This window comes from Tursiops truncatus, chromosome X (assembly GCF_011762595.2).
Source record: "Tursiops truncatus isolate mTurTru1 chromosome X, mTurTru1.mat.Y, whole genome shotgun sequence".
NCBI lineage: Eukaryota > Metazoa > Chordata > Mammalia > Artiodactyla > Delphinidae > Tursiops > Tursiops truncatus.
This window is the reverse complement of record NC_047055.1, coordinates 79,651,262-79,667,229: the sequence shown is the minus strand read 5'-3', so window position 1 is coordinate 79,667,229 and position 15,968 is coordinate 79,651,262. Positions and strand designations below refer to the sequence as shown.

General features: G+C 44.8%; 1 protein-coding gene across 6 annotated transcripts in view; it reads right to left on the bottom strand.

Moving 5' to 3' along the window:
* NHSL2 (NHS like 2) overlaps window positions 1–15,968 on the bottom strand; it is a 275,443-nt gene that overhangs the window by 61,649 nt on the left and 197,826 nt on the right. The window lies entirely within an intron of this gene.

The window sequence follows — 15,968 nt, the reverse complement described above, 5'->3', positions numbered from 1 at the left end:
CCTGAGGAGATCACCTAGACTGAAGATTTTTTTCAGCATCCTAAATCAATGGAAACTATGTTGTTTTTAAAGTAACATTCCATTTGAAATTTGGAAGCAAAGGATTTCCCTTTAAGGGGAAATATGCATTCATTGTAAAGCCGGAATGCCGTATATTTGCCTTTATTATCTACCTCAAAGCAAAATTTTAAATACTAAACGATTAAGATCAAGTCCAGCAAACCGATTTGACTGGAATTGCACCGTTCTACAGAAGGGAGAAGAGAAGAAACGCAACCTCCACATGGAATCCCTCAGCAGCCTTGGGACTGACTCTGTGGCTCCAGTGGCTCCAGTCCTTGGGACACAGCTAGCTAAGATACCTCCTTGCCTCTTCCCCGCTCCCAAATGTCAGTCCATCATCCAGTTCTGTTGCTTCTACCTTCAAAATAGATCCAGAATCTGACCCTTTCTCACCGTCACTGCCACCACCCTAGTCCACGCTACCACGGCTGGCAGAAGCCTCCTAAGTGGCCTCCAGCCCCTTCTCTAGCCCTCTCACTCTACAAAACAGCCAGAGCCATCATTTAGAAAGAACAGCTCTACCTCTGTGTGAACTTTGGATGGGTAATTCTTTGGCTACTGTCTGCCATCTGCCTTGGGCTGAAAGCTCCATGCTAGCAGGGACCTTGTCTGTTTTGCTCACGTCTGTATCCCCAGGACTGGCTTTGTGCCTGGCATGTAGTGGATATTTACTGGTTGAATGTAGGGATAAATTTTAACAACTAACACTTGTACGAGCTTTAAAGGTAAACATCTCATTTGATGTTTGCTTGAAATAACCCTGTATCGTAGATATTATTGTTCTCACTTTACAGATGAGGCAATTGGGGCTCAGAGCATTGCCCAAGCTGACAGAATTAATGCAGAGAATATTGAAACCCAGGCCTGTGGGGGTCAAAACCTATGCCTTTCTGGCTACACGCCCCCTGGAGAGCTACAGTGGTGTGGAGGGCAAGGAGTCTAGAGGCACTCTGATGTTTCTTGGCAGTATAAGAGGCCACCTTGCTCAGGCCTTTAGTGCCCAGGGGCAGGCACTGTGGGGATTCCCTGCCACCCAGTGGGGCAGAGTGAATTCTAATGAGCTTTTCCTGGCTGACTTAGAGAGCTACTATAACTACAGTGACCTTATTTTCTGAATCTCAAATCAGGGTCCTTGGTCTGACAAACAGAACCCAATACTTGAAACTGGGACTTTTCTGGAAAATCTAGGGCACAGAGTTGCTATACTTGAAACGCATGACAGCTGCATAATGGGCACTTCTCAGCTAATTCTGACCCAGCCATCTTGGTCCATCACATCTCAAGAAGATTCCTTAAAAGTACCTGTTTTCTGGGCCTCGTGTTTCTATACACCAAATTCTTTCCACCCACTCTTTTTGTTTGTTTAATTACTTTCCTACTCTCTCTTATCTTTTCTGTTAACCACTTTCTCCCTGGTCTGCCTCAAAGAGCTTCTAGGTCCTGCTTGTTGATGGATGCCATGAACTGGCTGAAAGAAATAATAAGCAAAAGCCCTTGGGGCCTATGGCAACAGGGGCCATGGCAACAGGGCCAAGCACTGAGGACTGCCCTTCCTACCCCTCCTAGTTTCTGTTTTAGACCAAGTGCTGCTGATAAGACCTGATGGTTCCATTGTGTCACCCGATCAGGGCAATGTTGCTTGCAGGAGGCATTGTGGCAAAATTTCAGTTCTGGGAAGAGCTTTGCAATACTCTTGCTTCCCTGCACCCATGCTGCAATGGTGGGCTTATGGTAAAGGCTCTTGACAAATCAGGACTGGATCTAATATTTGCCCTAAGCCTTCATCACACTCGGTTTGAGTACACACAGAATCCTTAGATGGGCGGGCAGGCGGACTCCACCATTTGGGTGACAATAGCAAAAATTAGGTGGCCATCCTCTTGGGTCAGGAAGCCAAGAATCATGATGTTATTACCCAAGCAGTCCACGCCAAGGATTTATACTGGAGTCTGGGACAGAAGGGGGTTCTCAGTGAATCAGGGTGCGAGGTCCCTTCCCGTAGAGGATATTGGTCTCTCTGATGTACTGGGTGCTCCTGGACAAAAGGGTCAGCTCCAGAGAGGCTGTGAACCTGTCTGAGCCTCAGTTTCCTCATCTGCAAAAAAGGAGCAGAGGGAATCTTTGCTCTACTTCTATTTTCTTCTTTTTTGAAGATGATGAACTATTTTAAGCATACAGAAAAGTATTAGGAACAAACACATTTCCTAGTATTTACCCCAGAACCTTTTCCTTAAAGAAATAAAATATTCAGTTGAAGCCGCTTGTGTCCTTCCCCAGTCGCACATTCATCCCACCAGAGGCAGCCATCCTCCTGAATGGACAGCCTATGATTCACATGCATGTTTTAAAATATACTCTGCCTATGCTCGTAAACAATGACAATATACAGTATTGTTTTGCATGTCCTTAAACTTTGTACAAATTATATTGAACCGTATATATCTTTCTGCAATTTGCTTTCTTTGCTCAACATTAGATTTGTGAGAAATAGCACATTGATGTTGGTTCAGACATTTTTATGCTGTGTAGTATTCCACTGTTTGAATTTACAGTGATTTTATTTATCTATCTGTACTCCTGTTGTTTCTCAAGTTTTTGCTCTTTTAAACAATGCTGTCATGAACATCCATGGTATATGTGCCAGTGTCCACCTGCGTGAGAGTTTCTCTAGAATATACACCTAGGCATGCAATAATTGAGGTAAAGGGTGGAAGTGTAAATTTTCAAGCCTTATATGAGGGCAATATTCTTTTTTTTATTTTAAAAAATTTTTGGCTGCGTTGGGTCTTCGTTGCTGTGCGTGGGCTTTCTCTAGTTGTGGTGAGTTAGGGCTACTCTTATTGCAGAGCACAGGCTCTAGGCACACGGGCTTCAGTGGTTGCAGCATGCAGCATCAGTAGTTGTGGCTCGCGGGCTCAGTAGTTGTGGCTCGCGGGCTTAGTTGCTCCGCAGCATGTGGGATCCTCCTGGACAAGGGATCGAACCCATGTCCCCTGCACTGGCAGGTGGATTCCTAACCACTGTGCTGCCAGGGAAGTCCCTAGCAGGCGGATTCTTTTTTTTATTTTGTTTTTTTTATTATTTATTTATTTTTAACATTTTTATTGGAGTATAATTGCTCTACAATGGTGTGTTAGCCTCTGCTCTACAACAAAGTGAATCAGCTATACATATACATATATCCTTATATCTCTTCCCTCTTGCGCCTCCCTCCCACACCCCCATCCCACCCCTCTAGGTGGTCACAAAGCACCGAGCTGATCCCCCTGTGCTCGGGGATTACCGAGCTGATCCCCCTGTGCTATGTAGCTATCTACTTTACATTTGGTAGTGTATATATGTTCATGCCACTCTCTCGCTTTGTCCCAGCTTACCCTTTCCCCTCCCCGTGTCCTCAGGTCCATTCTCTATGTATGCGTCTTTATTCCTGTCCTGCCCCTAGGTTCTTCAGAACCATTTTTTTTTTAGATTCCATATATATGTGTTATCATACGGTATTTGTTTTCTCTTTCTGACTTACTTCACTCTGTGTGACAGACTCTAGGTCCATCCACCTCACTACAAATAACTCAATTTCGTTTCTTTTTATGGCTGAGTAATATTCCATTGTATATATGTGCCACATCTCCTTTATCCATTCATCTGTCGATGGACACTCAGGTTGCTTCCATGTCCTGGCGATTGTAAATAGAGCTGGCAAGTGGATTCTTAACCACTGCGCCACCAGGGAAGTCCCAAGTGCAATATTCCGATATTTATCCAAAGTAACTATTCATACTCTATTTGATCCAGTAACTGCACTTTCATAAAGCTAGACTAGGGAAGTAGTCATACATGTACACACAGATTTATGTACAAGAACACTCATTGCCCCGTTACCAGCCATTGTGTGAAACTGGAAACATTCTCAACATCCATCAGTGCAGAGTGGGGCAGATGAACAACTAATGGAACCCCCACCCTAGAGAATGCCTGGACTCTGGAAGAAAGCAATGTTAAGCAGTCCCTTTCTCACCTACTGCCTTGACTCCTGGACTGAAGAAATAATGTTGCTCACAGCACAGGGCCAGGTACCCAGGAGGTGACTTGTAACTGCTGGTGTATTAGATAGAGATACCCTCACTTCTGCCATGTGGAGACCTGGCCAGAGTCCCATGTCTGCAGGGAAGGTGCCTTTCCTGGCAATCAATTTCAATAAAAATAGGGAAATCATCCAAGGAATAAATTAGAACTCAGGTTGTGGAACTATCAGAGGGAGACAGAATTCATAAGTGTTTGAAAGGAACATTTGCAAATTGATGAGGTGCCTTGCTTAGTCTCAAAGCTAAATGGCCAGCAGAAAGAAAAGGCAGAAAAGGCTTTTTCCTTTGGTAATGGACATCAATAAGAGGAAATGTTTGTGGTGCCTGGCGGTATTTGACTTGAGACATTCAAGCATATCTCTAGAACTGCAAGCACACTCTCATTTACTGGGAGCTTAATAGATAAAGCCAGAAGGTTTAACTTTTAAAAATGACTTTAATAATCACAATAGATAATACCTCTTGAACACCTTTAAGTACCAGGCACTGCATTCTTTGTCTAGACTAGTTTTCCTAATGACACAACAAGATAGATATATTATGATATATATATATATAATATTATATATATATATATATATATATATATATATATATATATATTACCATGTTATTGGTAAGGACAGGGAGAGGTCAAGGAACCTGCCCAAAGCTGCAGCGTTAGTGATAGTCAGGATTTGAACTCAGGTCTATCTGGTGACAAAGCCTGAATTCTTCTCCTTACAACATGCTGCACCTTTACATTGGAGACAGAAGTATATCAGAAATCCAGGTAATTCATTTGCTAAGTGTGGCCTTAGAGAGGGCTCCCACAATGCTTTGCGTGCCTGCCTCACCCATAGCCCCTTCTGAACAAAGTGTACAGAAGTGATTCCTTGATTCTGGATTATTATTTACTCATTCAATCAATATTTTGTTGAGTGGCTACTCTGCCAGGCACTGTTCTTTTGGTCATGACTGAATGAACTGGGGAACCTGTGCCTGAGTCAAGGGTAGCCATCTGCCAGCTGGCTCCGAGGGCGCCCAGTGGCCTGTGAGTGTTCTGCAGTGAGGACCCAGACAGACAGGTGTTCCAGAAAGCAGAATGACCAACTGACCCGATGAGACTCCTTCCCTAGGTAATGTGATGTGAGACATACAGACAGAAGAGCACATGCAGTGGGGGAGGCCCAGAAGCCAGGAGATGCCCACAGAGCCAGCAGTAAGCAGAAGCCACGGGAAGTGGGTAAAGCAAGACCACAGGGAGCAGCAGGAGAAGCAATGGCAGAGAGCAGCTGAGTGGGAGAAGTGGTAGGCACTTTGCTTTCTTGTAAAGCACTGCTGAGGCATCAGTTGTGAAGAGTAGTGGCTGCCGGAGACGACTTCCTGTCCTTCACTTACACATGAATCCTTACAGTCACGCCCTGCCACCCAGGAAACCAAGACACACCCTTGTTCTTGCAACCAACTAACCTGAAGTGTCTGGGAACCCAGACCGCGCATGAGCTGTGCTTCCCAAGGCCTGGGTTTGCATTTCTGAACCTGGGTCTTGAGTTCTACATTCAGTCCTTTTGGGGTGTGTGTGTGAATTAGGGAACAGTGGGTGAAAATACATTTTGCTGGAGGCCCCGGTCTCCAGCAGAATGCCATCCAGGCTTCCTGGTCCTGGCTGGTGATGCACATAAGCAGGTCCAGAAGAGGTTCTGTGTGAAGCTGGAAGAGGGTGGCAAGAACCAAAAGGGTCTCTTTGGGCAGTCCAGGACCTGCACCACATGGGTTTGTGGATCATGGGTAATTCCTGGGTGCCACTAGATACCTAAGGTCTTGGGGACACAATTTTGTGGGTTAAATGCACCATCGGGCTGTTATGAGAGTCTCAACCATACCCATGGGGAACAAGTGGGCCATCTGTGCCTTCCCTGACTACACTCCCACCCCACCACTTCAGGTTTTCATCCTCTTCCTCTGGCACAGATGAAAAAATTTTGTTACCCACTGTGATGGGGAGAGAGGGTATGGAGGGACAGGACTCTCATGGCTAATGGGAGGGTCAACTGGAACAACTTCTTTGGAGGACAGTTTGGCATTATCTGTCAAAAGTGTAAAATGCACATTCCTTTTATCCAACAATGCCACTTCTAGGAATTTACACTAGAGACAAAGTACACACGAAGACACATGAACAAAGATATACATTGTAGTACTATGTGCAATAGCAAACTACTAGCAATAACCCCGTCAGTAGAAGATAGGTTAAACAGTGGTTCAGCCACACGATGGCATACTCTGCAGCCATTAAGAAGAATCATGTAGCTGAAATATGTGCTGATATGGAATGTTGTCTCTTCCTCTGCCCCCTCCCTCCCTCCTTCCCCCCCCCCCACAGACACACACACACACACACACACACACACACACACACTCTCACACATAGAAGTGATCTATGTATACCCATAGATCACTTCCGGAAGGACACACAAGCAACTTGGTCTCTGTGGTTGCCTCTTGAGAGGAGAGCTATTAAAGTGGGGGCGGAGGTTAGGGGTAGGCAGGAGAATCACTTTTTCCCTAAATACTCCTTTTTACTGTTGAATTTCTTTTGCCACATGCATATATTACTGCATATATTACTTCAAAGACATGAAAGAAAAAGCAAAATTAATTGAAGAATTCTTTATCAATAGGGTGTTGGTTAAATAAGTTGCAGCATACTCTTACTAAGGAATGCTATATAGCCATTCAGAAGAAGAGATTCTGCCATAGAAAAATGTCCACAGACAGATTAGGTTAAAAACATCAAGGCTCTGTACAAGATGTATAAGAGAATCTCACTTATATAAAAAGATATGTATACACATACACGGACATATTCATAGGAAAAGATCTGGAATGAGTCACGACATGCAAATAACAGATGTAGTCTCTGAAAGTGACTGGGATTGACTAGGGGAAGGGGGAGGAGAGGTTAGAAGGGAACTTATGTTTTTTTCTCTAAATGCTTGTTGATTTACTTGTGATTTTTTTGGCATAATGACTGTATTTTATCTCATAATAAAAATATATAAATGGTAAATAAATGATGAGGAAAACAAGAAGTCTGATCTTAGAGGAATCTGCATTCTAAAGCTTGGTTTCCTCACATGCTCCTCTGTTCCAAAGCTGCCCAGTGACCTCACAGCAGGAAGGTCCAGCACCTCAGTCTGGCACTGGAGGCCTCCAGGTCTGGATCACCTCCCCTTTTCTTCCACTGCCCCTGCACTTTCCTCTGTGCAGCTCAATTGGCCTCCTCACTCCTCACCAGGCCCAAGCAGGTGTCCATCTTTCTTCCCTATTCAATTTGCTTCCCTCATGCTCCACAGCTGGCTCTGCTGCCCTTCCCCACCCCCACTCCCTATTGACCTTCTGCTCATGCTTCATGGCCCATCTCAAGCAAGTCTTCTGGAACCCTTTCGCCCATTAGTAACTGAGCACCACAGGGACTCATTTAGAGCTTGGGAAACTGCCTTGTGACATTATTTGGCCATCTTGTATTGTTATGGAAGCTTTATGGAAACATTTAACTAAAATATGGATATCATGTTCTTGTTTACAAAGCACTTACACGACTATCACTTCATTGGAGCCTCCCGTCCATTCTATGAAGGAGGCAAGGCAGGTATTATGATTATTATTCTCATTTTATTGATGAGGAAACTGAGGGGCAGGGAGGCTTCTTCTTCAAGGTAACATACATAGAAAGTGGCCAAGAGGGAGCTAGGTCTGCTGGACTCACCAAGAACACCTGCTTTTGTTTTCCCAGCCAGAGTATAAGTCCCTGGAGGTACATTTTCAATGTTTCTGTGCACACTAAAGGGACAGAGGGAAAGCCAGCAGTGTTCTTATGAGAAGCTTACCAAAGGAGACTGACAGTCAACCAAAGGGCATGTGGTGGGGACCTGCTGAGGGCTTAGGCCAGTGCTGCATGCTGAGGGACACCAGAACCATAGTACCTGTCCTCAAGGAGCTTACCATCTTCCACTGAGGCCAAACATGCTGAACAATTAGAATACAACCAAGTATGAAATAAATGTGATTTGAGGTGGTACACCGATGAACTTTTTTCTTTACATAGCCTAGCAAACCTGCAGCTTTGGGCAAGTAAAATCTTTTAAAAGAGAGTCAATTTTTAAAAAATTAGAAAATAGTGCAGATAGCAAACAAAATTTGTGACAGAGGTACATGGATGGTTGAAATTTGGGAAACTGCCATAGCCCATTAGGATAAGAGATGGGCCAGGGACATAAAGTGGGAGTTCTGCCTGAGTGAAGCTCAGAAACTCAGCAGGGAGTTGGGAGAAGCCAACCTGGCTGGGACTGAGGGCACTGAGACTTGAAAGCTCTTTTTCAAATTTTAAGCCAGGCTAGATTCCAGAGGCTTCTGCTAACCAGTCTGGGAAGTGTGGGCTAGATCAGGAGTCATTTCAGTTCTATGTGTGGGAGGAACAGTGAAAGCGGTGTTTTGAAAGACCAGTCTGGTGGATTCATACTGGATTTAGTATGGACTGAAGTGAGCCTGACAAGTGGCCCAGGTCTGCACTTGCTGGGTGCCCCTCAGAATATGCCACCAAGATCTTAATGCCATGAGAGTCAGGCCTTGAAGCTAAAGTTGTTTCTTTCATGGAGACTCATATGGGAGTTGTGATTTGTCATGTATTATTTGAGGTGTTAAGAAAAATTATCTGCAGCTTGACACAGGGCAAAAAATATTACTGAGTGCCCTTTCAAGAACATAGGAGAGTATCATCTATGTGGTTGTTTGACTATTCACTATTTAAAAAAATTTTTTAGTTGAAGTATAGTTGGTTTACAATGTTGTGTTAGTTTCAGGTGTACGGCAAAGTGATTTGGTTATACATATATATCTGTATCTATCTATCTATCTATATAGTCTTTCTTCCCCATTCTTTTCCATTATAGGTTATTACAAGGTATTGAATATAATTCCCTGTCCTGTACAGTAAATCCTTGTTGTTTGACTATTCACTGTTAATTAAGGCCCACTCTGTAAAGTTAAACGCTAGCTTGTAAAAGATTGATAAGTTGCAAATGATTTTTGCCTGGTAGAAATGAAAATTATTTCTGTCTAGTAGGAAAGATAGCCCCAAGAGTTAAAGTTTTATTATCCTGTATAACTAACCAGTTTTGTATCCAGCTTTTTGATCTTATTCCAGCCTTCTTTTGAAGTCCCTCAAATCTTTTGGTCTCTCATACATTTTTTTTACTATTTTTTTTAATGTGGTAAAATATATATAACACGAAATTTGCCATTTAAATCATTTTAAGTATATAGTTCAGTGGCACTAATTATATTCACGATGTTGTACAACCATCACCACTATCCATTTCCAAAATTTTTCATCACCGCAAACAGAAACGTTGAGCAGTAATTTCCCTTCCCCCCTCTTCCCAACCCCTGGTAACTTCCAGCCTACTTTCTGTCCCTATGAATTTGCCTATTCTAGATATTTCATATAAATGGAATCATACAATATTTCTTTTGTGTTTGGCTTCTTTCACGTAGCGTAATGTCTTCAAGGTTCATCCATACTGTGGTATGGATTAGAACTTCACTCCCTTTTATGGATGGATAATATTCCAATGTATGGATATACCATATTTTGTTTATTCATTCATCCATTGATGGACATTTGGGTTGTGAATAATGGACATTTTGGCTATTGTGAATAATGCTGCTATGAACATTAACATACAAGTATCTGTTCAAGTCCCTATTTTCAATTCTTTTGGTCATATACCTAGAAGTGGAATTGCTGGTTCATATGGTACTTCTATATTTAACTTTGAGGAACTGCCAAACTCTCATATCTTTTTTAAAAACAGCTTTACCACAATGTTGGTTCCTTCACCAACAAGTTCAATACATTTTTGATATGTGATCACTATATATTTCAATGAGAGTCATGTTTTTAGTTCTTCGAAAGTTACACTTTGATAAGGGCAATTTATCTACCTTGCTAATCTTTAAAGCGTAAAATTGACTCCTGCACCCCACTTCAGCCCCTATTGCCTATTGCAAGCTCCCTACAAGGAAGTCAAGGAAATGAGTAGAAATGAGGGCTCCCTTGCCATGAGGCCAGCATGGTGTTTTGGTAGTTATAACAAGAGGGGAAACTTTTTTTTTTTTTTTGCGGTACGCGGGCCTCTCACTGTTGTGGCCTCTCCCGTCACGGAGCACAGGCTCCGGACGCGCAGGCTCAGCGGCCATGGCTCACGGGCCCAGCCGCTCCGGGGCATGTGGGATCCTCTCGGACCAGGGCACGAACCCGTGTCCCCTGCATCAGCAGGCGGACTCCCAACCACTGCGCCACCAGGGAAGCCCCAAGAGGGGAAACTTTAATTATGATCCCGTAACAGTGATGGCAAATGAAATCACGCAGGGCTAGGCATGGACACAGAGCGTGTACATCTTTATTTTCACTGGGAACGTACGGAGACTTTTCTCCTTCGGAACATAGAGCAACTGTTGGTTCTCTACAGTGTGACAGCTTCGGCTAGGAAAACTCTAGAGAAAAGTTTTGCTTTAGGTGAGCTCTGGGATCAGAGAGGCCACAGAAATGAATCCACTGGGAGAGATTCTAGTATTCTTTGGGGGCAGCTTCAAACTTTGCCCTCATCATCATTTGACAGAAAGTCTTTAAGGTAGGGAATGAAGAGAAGAAAGAAACTCAGCCTGCAGTTTGAGGAGGAGGGTGGGCACAAAGGTAGGGAGAGGGCACAGACTTGGGTGGGTCGGGGAGCAAGGAACAGCAACCCTGCCCAAGACACAGCTTCTCAATGGGGATTTTCAGTTGCTCCTGAGCGGTCTTTTATTCAAACTATACAATCTCCCCCATAGAACATCTCTCCTAGAGTATTAATCACACATAGAATCAGAGGTATTCTTGCTTTCATACATTTTTAATGTTTCAAGCCAAGAAAGTTTTGCCTTTTTGAGTAAGGCTGAAATAAAAGAAAAATCACATATTTTTCCCCCTCACAGCTCAAAAGGAACGAATTGGATTTTGATCACAATTTTCTCACTTTTGAGACAAGATATGGAAGAACAGATGAGTGTAATGGAAGAATTTCACAGGTGGTCAAGAATGTGTAGGAAAAAGAAAACCAGAATAAAAAAGAATGTCACTGTTATAAATATGATCAGAATATATCTATATCTGAAAGCATACCAGGCAAGTTAAGAAAATAAAGGTAAAAGTCTACTTTCCTCTGACACCCTTATTTTACTCCCTCACAGGGCTGTGACAAGATGGAACATACATAATAAGCAGTTTGCAAAGGACTGCACGTGGCTTGGAGAGGGGCTGGGTGTTTAGGCTCACCCGCTTGGGGGATCTAAGTGGCAGTGAGTTCTAGAGAAAATCCCTGGATCTCAATTTTCACATGTGAAGAGTGAAGACAAGAATTCATGCCTTAGAGGGTTGTCAGAAGGGTGGTAAGATAAGGCTTCCAAGAGAAGCAATAACGAGATGCTGTGGCAGCGTGGTCTGTAGGACACATTGTAGCCCCTACACACATTGTTCTGGAATAGTTCTTTTTCCATATCTGTCACCCCAATTATACCAGAAGTTCCTGTGACTTGTTTGCCTCTGTATCCTCCTTGCCTCTAAGGACGTTGCCTTGAACCTCATACTCAGCCATTCATTTTTTAACAAACATTTACTAGGCTCTTCCAGCCACCAACTCTTGACAGCTACATTCTGCCCTTCAAACCACTGCTCTATTCTCCCTGCCCTCCCAGCACTGAAGTCCCAGGGGGCAAGACAAAGCTCTTTTCATGGACACAGCGATGTCCCCCCACAGACTCCCCCAGGACTGAGCACTGTTGGCTGACAGTCCTCTTCGAGGATTGCCCAGCCGCCTCCTCAGACCAGTGCTGCATCGCCCAAGACCGTGCTCCTTCCCTGGGACCAGCCTGCATCTAATAACTGGTCCATATGGGCTGGTGTCAATGCCTGGGCCCCTCACCCTAACTCAGAACAACTCTGAAGGGCCAACCCAGTTCCAGAGCTCCTCACAGGGTCAGCTGAGGCTGTTATGAGCTGTCCCAGCCCAACCTTCTCCCTCGAACCAATCCTGCTTCCTTCTCTTAGATCCCAGGTGTTGATCCCAAAGGCACCCAGTAAACTTCTTACATGCAGCCTGCATCCGTCCTCCAGAGGCAGCTCCTGGGCCAGCTTTGTGGCCTGTGTAGGCTCTGGCTCAGCACCTGGGAAGTCTCAATTCCAAGTGATCCCAGGAGGTGTAACAGTCCCCAAGGCCCAATCACTGTGCCCAGGCCTTACTCACAGTTACATTTTTATTCCTTTCTCTCTCTCTCTCTTTCTTATAAAATGCATTTGGAACCAATAGGGTGGAAGATATCAGCCTGGAAGCACATAATTATAGCCATGGGAGAGACTATGATAGAGAAATAAATGAACCTAGTGCTTAGCTGAAGAAAAGCTCCCTAGAGGAGGTACCATTTAAACTGAGTTTTGAAGGCTGAGTTAGGGTTTGATGGGTGGACAAGGGATGTGGGAGAGGCACTCCAGACACAGGGTACAGCATGTGCAAAGGCTGGCAGGCGTGAAAGGGTGTGGGGTATGGGAGGGAGAGGAGTAAGGAACAACAAATTCTGGGACACTAGCGGGTGTAGACTGTGCAGGGCGCTACGGGTCACACTGAGGAACCTGGTGCTGAACGAATGCCACCTTCCAGTGTTGCCTAAGCTTCAGCCATTTAGGAACCACTTTGACAAGTTTTGCCATATCTGCGCACTGCTGGTTCTATTTACTATTCACTTCATCTTTTTCTCGCCATGAATTTTTTTTTTTACTTAAAGAAATATATATTAAAAAAATTTTATATGGCACCCAAGAACCAAAACAAAAAAGAGGATCTTTTGCCAGAAATAGAAAGTAACTGTAAAAATAAATACAATGGGAACAGAACAGAGTAATTAAATTCTATGTAGATATCATTGCCTGTCTTTGTCTTTGAGCCTGAGGCCTGCTCTAGCTCTGTTCCGAAAGAAGATTAGCAAGCATTACACAGGGTGAAGAATAGGATCACACTGAGACTTTCTCCTTGATGTAATCAGAAAGCTGGAAAGAGAATGAAGCGAGAATCATTTTCTCACCATGTAATTTAATGTTTTTTAAAGATGCACCGTGTACCATTAAGATCACCTTGGCGTCCCCCTCCCTAGCGCTCGGCTGGCTCTGAGAACAGTTGGTAGACAATAAAGTGCCCTACAAATGTGGTTGTTATTACCACTTGATCGCTTTGTCCATTGGCTCTGGGGCAGTCATTCTGGTGTAGCTGCCCTTTCATTGGCTTAGTGAAGGTTTCCAAACGAGTGCCTGTGGCGACCATCATTCTCCATATTGTGCGAGAGAAAGCAGAAAGGGTGGGGCTGGGAGAGGGGCAGGACCCTGGGCATCCCAGGTTCTTAGAACTGTGAGGGCCTTAACAGAGCACCCTATCTTCCCACTTTACAGGTGGGGAAACTGGGACCAGAGGAGAGACACAATTTGTCTAAGGCCACGGAGGGTGTTAGTGTTAGTGGTCTAGTGGGCAGACATGGAAGAAAGAATCGTATAGCCTATTGTTTGAGATCCTGGTCCTAGTAGCTGCTATCTGTGAGGCAGAAGAGAACAGAATGTGGAAGCAGAGATAGGGGGAAGTCAGCCCATCAGGCCTGAGAGCACGGGGGCACCATCAAAAGACCTCCTGGGCTGGGCTCCACAGCTAGGGGCAGAGGTTGAGGTGGGCCTGGGGCCTGCATAGTGGGCAGTGTGGACACAGCCTGCAAGGGGCTCAAGCATTTGCAAAAGATACCCAAAGAAATGAGGGAGAACTGCCCCAAAGGGCAGTACCGACACAGCCAGAGGTGTCCCGGGACTGGGCAAAGCCACCAGGCTTTCTTTTTTTTGAATTTTATTTTATTTTATTTATTTTTGTATACAGCAGGTTCTTATTAGTTACCTATTTTATGCATATTAGTGTATATATGTCAATCCAAATCTCCCAATTCATCCCACCACCAGCCCCCCGCCACTTTCCCCCCTTGGTGTCCATATGTTTGTTCTCTACATCTGCGTCTCTATTTCTGCCCTGCAAACTGGTTCGTCTGTACCATTTTCCTAGGTTCCACATATATGCGTTAATATATGATATTTGTTCTTCTCTTTCTGACTTACTTCACTCTGTATGACAGCCTCTAGATCCATCCACGTCTCTACAAATGACCCAATTTCGTTCCTTTTTATGGCTGCGTAATATTGCATTGTATATATGTACCACATCTTCTTTATCCATTCGTCTGTCAATGGGCATTTAGGTTGCTTCCATGCCCTGGCTATTGTAAATAGTGCCACAATGAACATTGGGGTGCATGTGTCTTTTTTAATTATGGTTTTCTCTGGGTATATGCCCAGTAGTGGGATTGCTGGGTCATATGGTAATTCTATTTTTAGTTTTTTAAGGAACCTCCATACTGTTCACCATCGGGCTTTGGAGTTTGACAGGCCTGGGCTCAATCCCGGTTCTGTCACTTTCTAGCTGTGTCTGACTTTGGGTAAAGTCACTGAACTGCTCTGAGCCCATCCACTCTCTGGAGATGATGTGGGTACTATTAGCACCTACCTCCTAGGAATGCTGTGAGGATCGCACAAGGCAGTGTATGCAAAGTATCATATACAGGGTCCAGCACATTACTCAGCATTACTCCCTTTCCCCCTTCTATGGCCACAACCAGACCCCTGACAAGACATTTTCTTCTCTCCTGGCTCCCTCCCTTAGCCCAGCCCACCCCTTGCAGCTGTCCTCTGATCTATTCTTGTGCTCACCTGCTGTCCCACTTATTGGGCTATGGGGTTCATAAGCAGTCTTTCAGGTATTTGCAGATAAGAAAGCTGAGGGGGCACACTGCAGGGGTTGGGATGGGGACCTCTCTCACCGAAAGACAGAGGGGATGGTGGGTGCTCTGGGGCAAGTGGCCTGCACCCGCTGGAGGGAAAGGCTGGCTGTGGCTTCGCAGAGAACAAAGAAAAGGCTCTAGGCTCCTGTGGCGGCGTTAGAAGGCAGTGCCTTAAGCAAGTCCCTCCATTATAAACTACAAGGCGGAAGGTTAAATATAGCCCTTTCCAGCTGTCTAGGACATAGATTTATGAAATGTCAGAGTTGCGTTAGAGTGAGAAACGATCTTATCTCTGCTCTGTTTTTAGAGAGTAGAAAGGAGGCAATAGAGAAGAGAAATAAATCTGGACTTGCACCAGTGGGCGGTGGGCGGCCACTGGAAGATTTTTAGCAGCCGGGGCTGTTTTATAAGGTCTCACTCTGGTTGCTGAGTGGAGAATGGGTTGGAGAGGGGCAAGAGTGGAAGCAGGGAGCCCAGCAGCAGGGAGGGAGATGGGAGTGCTGGACCAGAGGAATGGGAGGAGAGAACCCAGTGCAGGATGGGGCCAGCCCTGCAGGCCAGGTGCCCCTGGTGCTTTCCTCCCTCCACCCCTCCCTCCTTGGAAGAAGAAGACCAGCTCTCACTTGCCCTTGTCTTCTCTAGGGCTCGCTCTGTTACTTCCCAAAGACACCCAGACTCCTTACTCCTTTGTAAGGCAGCCCATGGAGAGTCTGCTAGAGAGTTCCTCCTTGTCCACAGGTCACACAACTCTGTCTCCTGAGCCCCCCTCAGCCCCCATCTATTCCCTTCACCCTGTGACAGACCCTCAAAGACCTGAAGACCAAAGACCACTTTCCTCTGCTTCTTCTCCATGCCAAACAGCACGTAGTCCTCACAGTATTCAGT